Source organism: Mesoplodon densirostris, chromosome 3, assembly GCF_025265405.1.
Source record: "Mesoplodon densirostris isolate mMesDen1 chromosome 3, mMesDen1 primary haplotype, whole genome shotgun sequence".
Lineage (NCBI taxonomy): Eukaryota > Metazoa > Chordata > Mammalia > Artiodactyla > Ziphiidae > Mesoplodon > Mesoplodon densirostris.
Genome location: NC_082663.1, coordinates 46377158 through 46389523, shown reverse-complemented (window position 1 = coordinate 46389523; position 12366 = coordinate 46377158).

Here is a 12366-nt window from a genome sequence, read left to right as displayed (position 1 = left end):
TGAGTCAAAGAACCATTTTGCCCAGGATAATTCAATCCTATTGACCTAGAACCAAAATAGATGAAAAAGCCTTTCTATGTATGTTTACCCTAAAGGACAAATTTTGATTTCACAGGTTTTACCAATTTAGTACAAGGAAAACCACTATGACCAAAGAGAAGAAACAAAGAGAACACTAATCTACTTTGAGGTGAGCAATACCCAAGGGTGGTAAGAGCTCTAATCTGCTTCTTTAAAAATCTGTGTCCTCATTTTATTATCATTTGTTTCCACAGACAGAATTCCTTTGCAAGCAGCAGAGGGAGAGGAGATAAAATGCATGACTGGGGCAAAGAAATACCATTTTTCAGATTTAGCATCTCTTTGGGATAATTTGCTCTGTATTTGAGAAAATGTCTTACAATACCTGTAAAAATGCATTGAACATTTGTTGTGGTAAGATACAGTATGTGAATAGGAAAATTGTTTTCATGATTAGCGACCAATATTAAGAAGGAGGTAAATAATTATGTAGACATGAAACTGTACCCTATATAGAAAAATTTACAATATTATCATTCTGTATGTTTTGTTAACTGTATTTTGTTGCATCTATACTGTGCTTATGAAAGCATTGTCTATCTTGGCACACATGTAAGAGGAGTTCAAGTAAAATCTACAAATTTTGTCATGCAAGTTGGGTGAGATAGTCAGCTTAAAATCACATTAAATGACCTGCTGACCTAATAAATCAGCACATGTTTGTGTGTAGCTTTATTCATCTGGGATCATATTTTTCCACTGTGACTTGTGGGGGAGGGGAAGAAGGATACTCTAGGATGTCCTTCTAGTCATACTTTCTCTTCATCAACTTTAATCTCTATTACTTCAATTGAACTTATTAACGATTTGATGTTCGATGTTTAAAGCCTAATTGCTAGCAATTTAAAATAACATGTCCATTAATTAAAGATGCTTCAAAAAATGTCAGTGATTTGTTTCTTTGAAACAATAACTTAAAACAATGCCTATAAAATTCTAGAAAAGTGAAATTGGAAATTATTGCCCAACAGAAACTTCACACCTTGACCTCCTATTATGAGCATCAGGACTATACCAGAATATCTGAGGAGAGAGAATGGGATCCAGTTCTCTCGTTCCTGTTAGTGTGCCCTGTGCCCAGGCTTGGTGTGATTTAAAAGCAGAAAAGGAAGGAGAGACAGTTCTTGCAAGTCTACAGGGATGAAGAATGTCCTATCCTTACTCAGTCCAAGAGGAGTTGGAAGCCCCAGCATGTCACAAAACAAATTAATCCTAAAATTTGTGTTTACTGCTCTTCTTTTGTGTCTCCAGGATGATTACTGTGAATGGGCTGGCCTTCCAGGACACTCAGGATTGAGACATTGCCAAAAATATGGCTCCTTTTAATATACAAGGAGATAAGAAACGTGTGTAAACTCACATCACATTATTCAACAAGACATTCCGTTTCATCAGTTTCAATTTTATGATTCATTATACCAGAGGTTAGCATCTATAAAAGCAGAGTTTTGAATTATCAGTTGGGTTTAGTTCATGCTGAGAGTTTTCTCAATAGCATCCTAGGGGATTCCCCTACAAAACTAGTGTTGTATAGTTCCAAAATTAGACCAGACCAGAAGTTACACTCCAAAGCTAAAACAATATGGAACAACTAATTTGGATTAAATTGCTTAAAAGTCATCTCCCACTTCCTTTTTTCTCCTTCTGATAATAATGTTTTGGGACTACCCCCAAGCTGATGGGAGCTCTTGTCCTCTGAGGCAGCCAAAAATGACATAGCATACAAAGAATGACATAGCAATGTGAGACTCTCCAAAGATTCCGCAGTGTCGCAAGGCATTGGAAATATGAGTATTACAGTTGAAAAAACTGTAATTCAAAACCCAAGTTGTTGCAGTCATACTGAAAGTTTTTCAATAACTGCACTCAAATTTAAATTTTAAATGATTAAAATTAAGTGAACAACCCATTTGCTTGGTGCACCGGCACAGTTCAAGTGTTCAATAACTGCCCAGTTGGTCACCCTTCTGGACAGCGCAGTGGGTGGCACAGAGCCACCAAGGAATGTGATCCAGAGCAATAATGGAGGCCAAGGGCAGAGGCCCAGGTGCAGCCATGGGAGGAAGCCATGGTTGCATTTGTTGGTGGTGGTGGAACCTGGCAGTGGAGGGTCAAAAGTTGAAGGAAGGGGGGGAAAAGTCAACAAAGCAAATTTCTCAGATATTGAAACTGCAGGGAAGGAGAGACAGCGTATGGTAGCTACAGTGGCAGTGGGTGCAGTCTTTTTTGAAAGATGAAGTGTGTTAGGAATATTGACTCAAGGGAAGGAACGGTCCTGGATGAGATTGCAGTAGAGGAGATTCACTGATGCCATCTTGGAGGCTGTTTTTCTCTGAAATCTCTGTTTAAAGCCACATGTGATAATGAAGGTCATAGCAATAAAGTTTACTGAGTGTGAAAAAAATAAAAAAGAAAATATGAGCATCGTGTTTCCATATAATTCCATACAATTACTATTACGAGGTCGTTTATTTTAACCTTAGATTAGGGAAAAGAAAATCGACATGTAATTTAGCTATTCAATAATAAATTTTAAAAGTAACTTAAATAGTAAATGAAATCAAATCCTTAAAGAATAATTATAGGTGAGCATCTTAGTCAGCTCAGGCTGCTATAACAAAATGCCATAAACTGTGTGGTTTGTCGACTGCAGAGGCTGGTATTCTGAGATCATGGTGTCAGCATGGTTGGGTTCTGGCAAGGGCTCTCTTCCAGGCTGCAGACGTCTGACTTCCCATGGTGTCTTCACACAGCAGAAAAGGAGCAAACCAGCTCTCTGGTCTCTTCTTATAAGGGCTCTAATCCCATTCGTGAAGGCTCTACTACCATCACGACCTGATCACCTCCCAAAGACCCCACCTCCAAATACCATCTCATTGGGAATTAGATTTCAACATATGGATCTGGGGAGAGGACACAACTATTCAGTCCCTAATAGTGGAGAAGAAAGCTTTATGAAAGAATGTGAATAGTTTAATGAGTCTATTAACTTATTTTTCCCTCACTTTCAATTTTCAACTTATTAGAACCTACACTAGCTAGCCACCAGTGAACAGCCATAGTCTGAAAGTTCACAAGGCTCTTCGGTTTGATTTCAGTTTTGCCTTGTGCCGTGACTGCCAGGCCAGTGGCTTTCAGTGAGGATAAGCTTTGACTACCAGGTCACTTGATACGATTAAGTACATTCCCCTTTCATTCCACAGCGACCATTACTAGGGCAGATGTGAAACTCCCTTTTGATACATATCACTCTCCTCTGATTAGTTCCACACCTTCACCTCTTGGTAACTCTATTTTCCCATTTGTAAAATGGGGATAAATAGATCTGGTATGAGGATTGGGTAGAAAAATACCTATAAAGCACTTGGTACTGAGTCTGGCCGTTGATGAGGGCCTGCTGAATACGTTGTTTACTTTGCCATATTTATCATTTAGAAAGTTTTTAACTCAAGAAGCTGTAGAAGTTACAGCATAAGAAACACTTCTTTTCCCTCCGGACCCGTACCCCATCAACCACCACATGAAGTGATGAGACAAGAAACTCAGACCCCACTGTAATGAAAGGGACCCTAGACATGATATCCCAGAAATCTGAGTCCACTTCTGACATGGATACAGCATTAATATGTGCCATTTACTGTTCTAAGAACCTAATGTACATTAGCTCAACTTGTCACAATGACCCAAGGTAGGTGCTATTATTACCCCATTTTACTGATGGGTAAATTGATGCAAAAAAAGTTAAGCAATTTGCCACAAATTACACACGTTTGACAAGCTATGGGGTCAGGATTTGAACCCAGACAGACAACTCCAACTCTGTGCTTCATAGCCTTTTAGCCCTCTTAGCTTCAGTTTTCTCAGTGTTAAAATGAGAGTAATAATCCTGCACTAGAGCTGGAAAAGTCTAGACAAATGGAACGGGTGATTGCTAGTAAGCTACTTAGCCAAAGAGCATCACTGTCTCTGCAATGAAACAGTGTGGCTGAAGTAATATCACTAAAGACGTGTTGCTAAGATTATTCCAGGTGCCAAATACCAACAAAATTATTTTTTCAGTGAATCTCAATATTATGCCCTGAAAGAGAGCTTGAAAATAACTTATCATCTTTTGAAAGGATTATTTGAACACTTACAATCCTTTCCCTTGTCAGTTAGGGGTAATAATTTTTTATGACTTATAAGGAAGTCCTCACAAGTTCAAAAATGACTGTAGCAACACATGTTTAAATGGGCGTGTAAAAGTATGTGCTGTTCTCTGAATGGTAAACTCAAATATTAGGGTGAGTTTATTTTGCCTCTTGGGTCAGTGTAATTGCCTATTGATTCTTTTTTTTTTTTTTTTTTGCGGTACGCAGGCCTCTCACTGTCGTGACCTCTACCGTTGAGGAGCACAGGCTCCAGATGCGCAGACTCAGCGGCCATGGCTCACGGGCCCAGCATGTGCGATCTTCCCGGACCGGGGCACGAATCCGTGGCCCCTGCATCGACAGGTGGACTCTCAATCACTGCGCCACCAGGGAAGCCCTGCCTATTGATTCTTAAGAAGCACCCCCGCCCCCCCAAAAAAGTGACATTCACTACCTTTGCTCTTCAATTTCTGAACAGAATTATAGTTTAAATGGAAAAATGACTTCGTTTTTCAGTTAGCACCTTTCAGAGACAGGGCCAAGACTTTTCCTAATTACTTGTGCATAACTGGTACTCAGTAAACATTTTTGGATTAAAAGCTTAACCCTGTGTAAATAGTTCCTGCTTCATTAGACAGATTTGTATTGCATTCCTGATCAAGCATCTGATAGTCAATATTTGCATTTATATCTTCTTACTTTCCACCACTGATTTTACTAGCTTAACCAAATCATTAATAAATAAGGGAATCCCCAAAAGTCTTGCCATACCTAAAATACTTTTGAGTTGTATCAATATTCTGTAAATCATTGACAAGTCCAGTTAATCCCAGTATAACTCATGACATGTCCATGTAGCCACTGCCATTTTTGTAGTACTTGCTTGGCATAGTTTCAAGCAAAGATGGTAAAAATCAAATCTGCATGGGACAGCAAGCATTAGTTTGGGGTCTCCTCATCTCTGTTTATCTACTCAGCTCATAGACCAGGTTCTGAGTAGACAAGTAGGTGAAGAAGACCCTTATTCATCTCTTTGTCCCAAACCCAGTTTTATGGACGTTTATGAAAAAGGAATTAATTATCAAGCCCTGCGTAGAACTATACACCAACGCCTGTCCTCAGGAATGTGTTTAAAAGATGCATGGAAATAAATCAATCACGTCTATTAGTACAGACATATCTCCTTGAGAAGGACATGAACATAATTCATGCAAGCTCTTATGCATGCGCTGCGCACAGCTACCATTAACGCTTCACGGCTGCTCTCACCATCACGTGTGTGCTGATACTGCTCAGCTAACCCACGTCTATTTAGTTCCTTTTCATGTTTCTCCCTCTAACCATAATTACCTCCTAACTATCTTGTTCTGCTTCCTGGATTATCTCCCTCCAATTTATCTTCCCAAAGGCTGTCGGAAAGAATTTTCCAAACTGTCAATCTGATCATGTCACTTCCAATTAGAATCCTTCAATGGCTGCCCATTTGCCCTCAGGGTAAAACCCAAACTCCTTTGCATGATCTGGTGCCTGTCTATTTCTCTGGTCTCATCTCATTCTCTCACTTAGTCTAACTAAACTACAGTATTTGCAACACCTTACCTGGTCCACACACTCCTTAGTGCCTCTGCCATGTTCCTCCCTCAGTCAAAATCATTCTCTTCTTTCTCCATATATTATCTGGCAAATTCTTCATAGTTACCTCGTACCAGAGATCTTCCCTGCTGGCCTCCTCCAGCTCTCAAAGGGAGCCTAAAGTACCAGCTCTTACCTCCCAGGTCACTTGCAAATCCTGTAATGAAATGATCAGTGGGCTTCCCTGGTGGCACCGTGGTTAAGAATCCACCTGCCAATGCAGGAGACATGGGTTCGAGCCCTGGTCTAGGAAGAGCCCACATGCCGCAGAGCAACTAAGCCCATGCGCCACAACTACTGAGCCTGCACTCTAGAGCCCGCATGCCACAACTACTGAAACCCGCATGCCACAAGTACTGAAGCCTATGCTCCTAGAGCCCGTGCTCCACAACAAGAGAAGCCACCACAGTGAGAAGCCCACGCACCACAATGAAGAGTAGCCTCCACTCACCGTTAGTAGAGAAAGCCCCAGGCAGCAATGAAGACCCAAAGCAGCCAAAAATAAATAAAGAAAGAAAGAAAGAAAGAAAGAAAGAAATGATCAGTGTTCATTTCTGAACCTCCCGTTAAATTTTCAGATGCCCAAGGGCAGGTAGGGTTTTCTAATTCCAATGTCTATTACAGGCCTGGCACATAGCAAGTGTTTAATAGATTATAAATTAACGAACATTCAAAGTGCTGAGCCCAAATTGCACAACTGCATATCTGAGAAGTACCCAAGCAAAATGTAAAATATTCTCTCTCTGGAGTCCTTAACGCTCAAAGCCTAAAACAGCCGATAGTTATTCATCTCCTGTTCCACGTGGTTTCTGTATTTGGGGGCAGGGTGGACAGACACAGTACTTATCACCAGTTTATCTGTTAGATCCTTACCCTGCATCTTAAATAGTGTTCAGATCAACTTGGTTTCCTGCCTGTATTGTTTTACACAAGGAAGTACACACACATAAATTGTGGGCTCAACCCATAAATAGTGTGCATTACCAAATAGCCTTTTACATTAAAGAAAAGATCACATTCTTTTCAAAGGTCATAATTATAAGAACAGTGTTCTAGTTTTCAGGCACTTAACATTATCCACTTAGTTGAATTAGATTCTTTTTGGTGACTCAGATTGGGAGTCTTAATTTTAACTGTTTGCCGAATAGTGTCAGTGCTTCAGTGGTCTCAGCCTGACTTGGAGGTTAATACCTGGCCTAAGTAGGTGACTGAATAATGCAGTTGGCGGTCACCACCTCCTGACTCCTGAGGCACCACTAGGGACACACATGTAGCATTTATGGAAGCTGTTGCTGACTTGTCTTCACAGCTGCAGGCAGATCCAAAACAAATACACAGAAACTACAACTCAGCGGGAGTCTGGACACCAAAGGGGAAGAGGGCAAGGGCCAGTGCTTTGTGCTAGTGACAGTCACACGCCGGAAGTCCTGAGCAACACAGGGCTACGTGATGGCGGAAGTCAGTTGCTCAATCGACACAAGGGCTTGTTAGCCAGTATGTGTGCTTCCTAGAGGGCTGGATCTGTACTATTCCTTTAAGAGTCTGTGGCCTTAAGGACCAGGTATTGGGATTAGACACAATTTTGTCCTTAAAGAGATATGTGAACATTTTCCAGATGCAGAATGAAACAATGGTGTGATTTGTTCCCTCTGACTTTGCTAATTACAGAAGACTCACATTTCCCCCCATCTCAGACAATGCAAGGCTAACTTTGAGTTGTATTTCCTGCTCTTTGTCTCAAAAGATTAGGAAACACATAGTGTGCACCAGAAATGAAGCTAATTATTTTCTAGGCAATACTAAGAGAGATCCAAAATTCTCAGTTTTACATCCAAGAATATCCTTTGGGTCTCTACTACTCAAAGTAAATGGCTTCTCCTCCTGGGGCAAATCCTGTTTCTAGTTTACTTATCTGTCCTCTCTCCTCTCTTCTAACTACCGCAAGGTAAACCTTTCTCCTTGGTAGAAACTAAATAAGAGATGTGGCTCCCAAGGAAGTTTGCTTAGAGATTAAAGATAAAGATATGCAAACAGTCACATTTCTCCAAAATGGAAACCTAGGCTTCCCTGGAAAAAGGTTTCAGCATTTTGCAGGTGAGCTGCTTGCTGACTGATCATTACCATTTAGTCAAAAACAACTTCTGTCATGGTAAAGCCAGGAGGAAATCTCTTTGGCTGTTTATTAGTTTTCCTTTCTCTGCCTCATGTTTAATGATGAGTTATGTCTTTTAGACAGTGCGCTGGAAGATATTTGTCCTGTAAGAAGAAGTTTGAGTGTTAAGGACTTTTCTGGTCAAGTTCTGGAAAAGTCCTGTTCCCCTGACTTGACCCCTCTTTAAAGGGGATGGTTCCCTGCCAGATGCTGTCATCCTGGCTCGCCAGACTCTGGCTTCCTGAAGAGGAGCAGGGTGAAAATGACCCCTTCGCTAAAGTTAAAAAAGGGTAGGAAGGCCCTCTAGGGCAGGGGTGGCCAACTCCCGGACCACAGACCGGTACTGGTCCATGGCCTGTTAGGAACCAGGCCGCACAGCAGGAGGTGAGCGACAGGCGAGCCAGGGAAGCTTCATCTGTATTTACAGCCGTTCCAATCACTCGCATTACCTCCTGAGCTCCTCCTCTTGTCAGATCAGCAGTGGCATTAGATTCTCATAGGAGCGTAAACCCTACTATGAACTGCGCATGCGAGGGATCTAGGTTGCGAGCTCCTTATGAGAATCTAACGCCTGATGATCTGAGGTGGAGCTGAGGCATTGATGCTAGTGCTGGGGAGCGGCTGCAAATACAGATTATCATTAGCAGAGAGGTTTGACTGCACAGAGACCATAATAAACCAACTGCTTGCAGACTCACATCAAAACCCTATCAGTGAGTGGCAAGTGACAATTAAGGTGCATCTGGTGTCAGGCTTTACAATGGCAAGTGAGCTGATGTACTTCAGTTGTACAGCTGCAGCCGGTGGCAGGCTTTAAGTCAGAATCCGACACTTATTTTAGTCTGCGTACGGTCCACCCATTATTTTATTTGCCACTTCCATCTGCGCCTCTTTCCAGCACTGCACACTTGTCTCAGTCACTGTTTTGGTAAGCCCACAAGCTAACCTTAGCCAAAATGAGTAAAAAAACAAACGTTGCTGGAAAGCTTCTTTGAAAAGGGGGAAAGACCCAATGATGAGAAAGCAGAAGACTCTAAGACTGCCAACAAAAAGAAAGCTGCATTTAAAAGAAAATATCAAGAGTTCTACTTAAATTACAGGTTCATTGAAACTGGTGATTCACATTCTCCAAGCCAGCTTTTTATAATATGTGGCAACCACCTATCCAACGAAGCCATGAAACCTTCAAAACTGCTTCGCCACATGGAGACAAAGCACCCTGCATTAAAAGACAAGCCTTTGGAGTTTTTCAAAAGAAAAAAACGTCAACACGAAGAGCAGAAGCAATTATTGAAGGCCACAACTTCATCAGATGTGTCTGCCCTGAGAGCATCATTCTTAGTGGCTAACCGCACTGCTAAAGCTAAGAAGCCCTTTACTACTGGTGAAGAGTTGATCCTGCTGCTGCTGAGGACATTTGTCATGAACTTTTAGGAGAGGCTGCAGTTCATAAGGCGGCATGTGTTCCTCTTCCGGCTGGCACCATAACTAGATGAATTGATGAAATAGCAGAGGATATTGAGGCACAGTTGTTAGAAAGGATTAATGAATCACTGTGGTATGCAATCCAGGTTGACAAGTCTACTGATGTTGACAACAAGGCAACAATGCTTGTTTTTGTGTGATATATTTTCCAGGAGGATGTACATAAGGATATGTTATGTGCACTTTTGTTGCCAACCAACACCACAGCTGCAGAACTATTCAAGTCTTTGAATGATTACATATCAGGAAAACTGAATTGGTCATTTTGTGTCAGTATATGCAAGGACAGAGCAGCTGCCGTGACTGGACGGCTTTCTGTTTTCACTACTTGGGCCAAAGAGGTCGCTTCTGAATGTGAGTCTATGCACTGTGTCATCCATAGAGAAATGCTGGCTAGCCGAAAAACGTCACCTGAACTTCACAACGTTTTGCAGGATGTGATTAAAATCATCAACCACATTAAAGTACATGCCCTTAACTCAGGTCTGTTCGTGCAGCTCTGTGAGGAGATGGACGCGGAGCACACACGTCTTCTTTTATACACAGAAGTGAGATGGCTGTCTAAAGGTAGATCACTGGCCAGAGTTTCTGAGTTACAAGAGCTGCTCCAGAGATTTCATTTAGAAAAACAGTCACCACTGGCAGCACATTTCAGTGACACAGAATGGGGTCACAAAACTTGCTTACTTGTGTGACAGATTCAACCTGCTCAACAAATTCAATCTGTCACTTCAGGGGAGAACAACAACTGTATTCAAGTCAGCAGATAAAGTGGCTACATTCAAAGCCAAACTGGAATTATGGGGGAGACAGGTGAACATTTGGATTTTTGACGTTTCAAATATTAGCAGAGATTTTGAAAGAGACTAAGCCAGGGCATTCTTCCTCCCAGCTGGTGCATGATCGCCTATCTCGGCTTTCAGAAGAGTTTGAGCATTACTTCCCAACCATTACTTTCTAGATCAACCACTAAATTGATCTAGAACTGACAACTTCCTCCGAACTGCGAAGGAATGGACCCGCAACCCATTTGTGAATAAGCCAGGTGAATCGACTTTGTCCGTGCTAGAAGAGGATCAACTGCTTGAGATCGCAAATGATGGTGGCCTTAAAAGTATGTTTGAGACAACTTCAAATCTCCATACGTTCTGAATTCAAGTCAAGGCGGAATATCCTGAGATTGCCACAAAGGCACTGAAAAGCCTGCTTCCATTTCCAACATCCTGTCTTTGTGAAGCAGGGTTTTCTGCAGTGACAGCAACCAAAACGAGATCACGGAGGAGACTGGACATAAGCAACGCACTTCGGGTGTCATTGTCTCCCATCACCCCAGATGGGACCATCTAGTTGTAGGAAAACAAGCTCAGGGCTCCCACTGATTCTGCACTATGGTGAGTTGTATAATTATTTTATTATATATAACAATGTAATCATAATAGAAATAAAGTGCACAATAAATGTAATGTGCTTGAATCATCCCCAAACCATCCCACCCCCCTGGTCCATGCAACAATTGTCTTCCATGAAACCGGTCCCTGGGGCCAAAAAGGTTGGGGACTGCTGCTCTAGGATACCAAGTATAAAACTAAACAAAACTGTGAGATTAGCTCCAAAGCCAGCTTATTCTTTCTTTGGACCCAGCAAAGTGGAAGAGTAAGGCCAGGGATCCACCAATCAGTACTTGGAGTATTGGAATTCCAACACTGAGAGGCCAAAGCAAATCTTTGGGCCATATGTAAGAATAGTTGCAATATTTTTACTAGTTGCTTATAACAGTGTTGTCAAAGAGGTGTTCCTGGCCATTCCATCAGAACCACTAGAAAAAGTTTATAAAAATACCTGTTGCTGAATCAATCTCTGGAGACAGCATCAGGAAGCAGCATTTTCTGTAATTACATAAGAAATTCTTATGAACAATCTTTCTCCAAAACCCCTATTTATATACCATATACCGTTACATTTTTAGTTATGTAAAATAAGCTGCTATAATTTTTTTCCGAGGAAGACATTTTGCAGGATTAGGGTGTGAAACACTGAGACTACATTTACCTAATTCCTCTCAAAATATTAGTTTGTAGTCTTTGAAGCATTTGGGCAATTTTATCTTGAGACATTTTTTATTTTTATTAGACTTTATGGGGAAAACAAACTATCAAAAAAAGCTATTTGCTTATTTGTCTAAGGAGAAATTGGTAGTACTAAATTGATCTAGAACTGACAACTTCAGAAAGCACAAATAATAAATTTACTGGGCTGCCAGTTAAACCCTTGAAATGGTCCCCATGTATAGACTCAGCTAATCATTGGTTGTTAAACCACATAGGACTTATCAATTTTGATATTATTTAAACATATATTTGAGATATATAGACAGTAACATTAACTATAGCAAAAGAAAAAAATCAAATATGAAATGATGAATTAACACTCTTTTTAAATGTGGGCTCTCTCTTGATATTTAAATTTATGGGGCTTTTTTGGGGGGGGAATCTTAAGAATGGTAGGTAAGCAAAGAACTTCTAGTGAATATTGAAAACTAACCATCTTGTCCTCAGTTTGGCTCAACTTGAAAGTCATTATCCATAAAATTGTAGATGGCTTAGGGATCACTAATTTCATCTTTTACAAGTCAAGAAAATGGAATCATTTGGGAGACCCAAATCTACAAAAGTTTTATTGACTAAGTTTTATTGACTGCACTTTGTGTAATAGCAGGGCATATTCTGGGGCAGGCAGACTGCCCAATCCCTTTGCTTAGAATCTGTAAGAATAAACTTCTTCCCCACCACTTAAGATTTTTTTGTTAGGCAAACATTATAAACTAAGGAAGACAGTGAATAAAAGCATATGACATGATCAGAACCAGCTGACAAAAAAACTATGGTT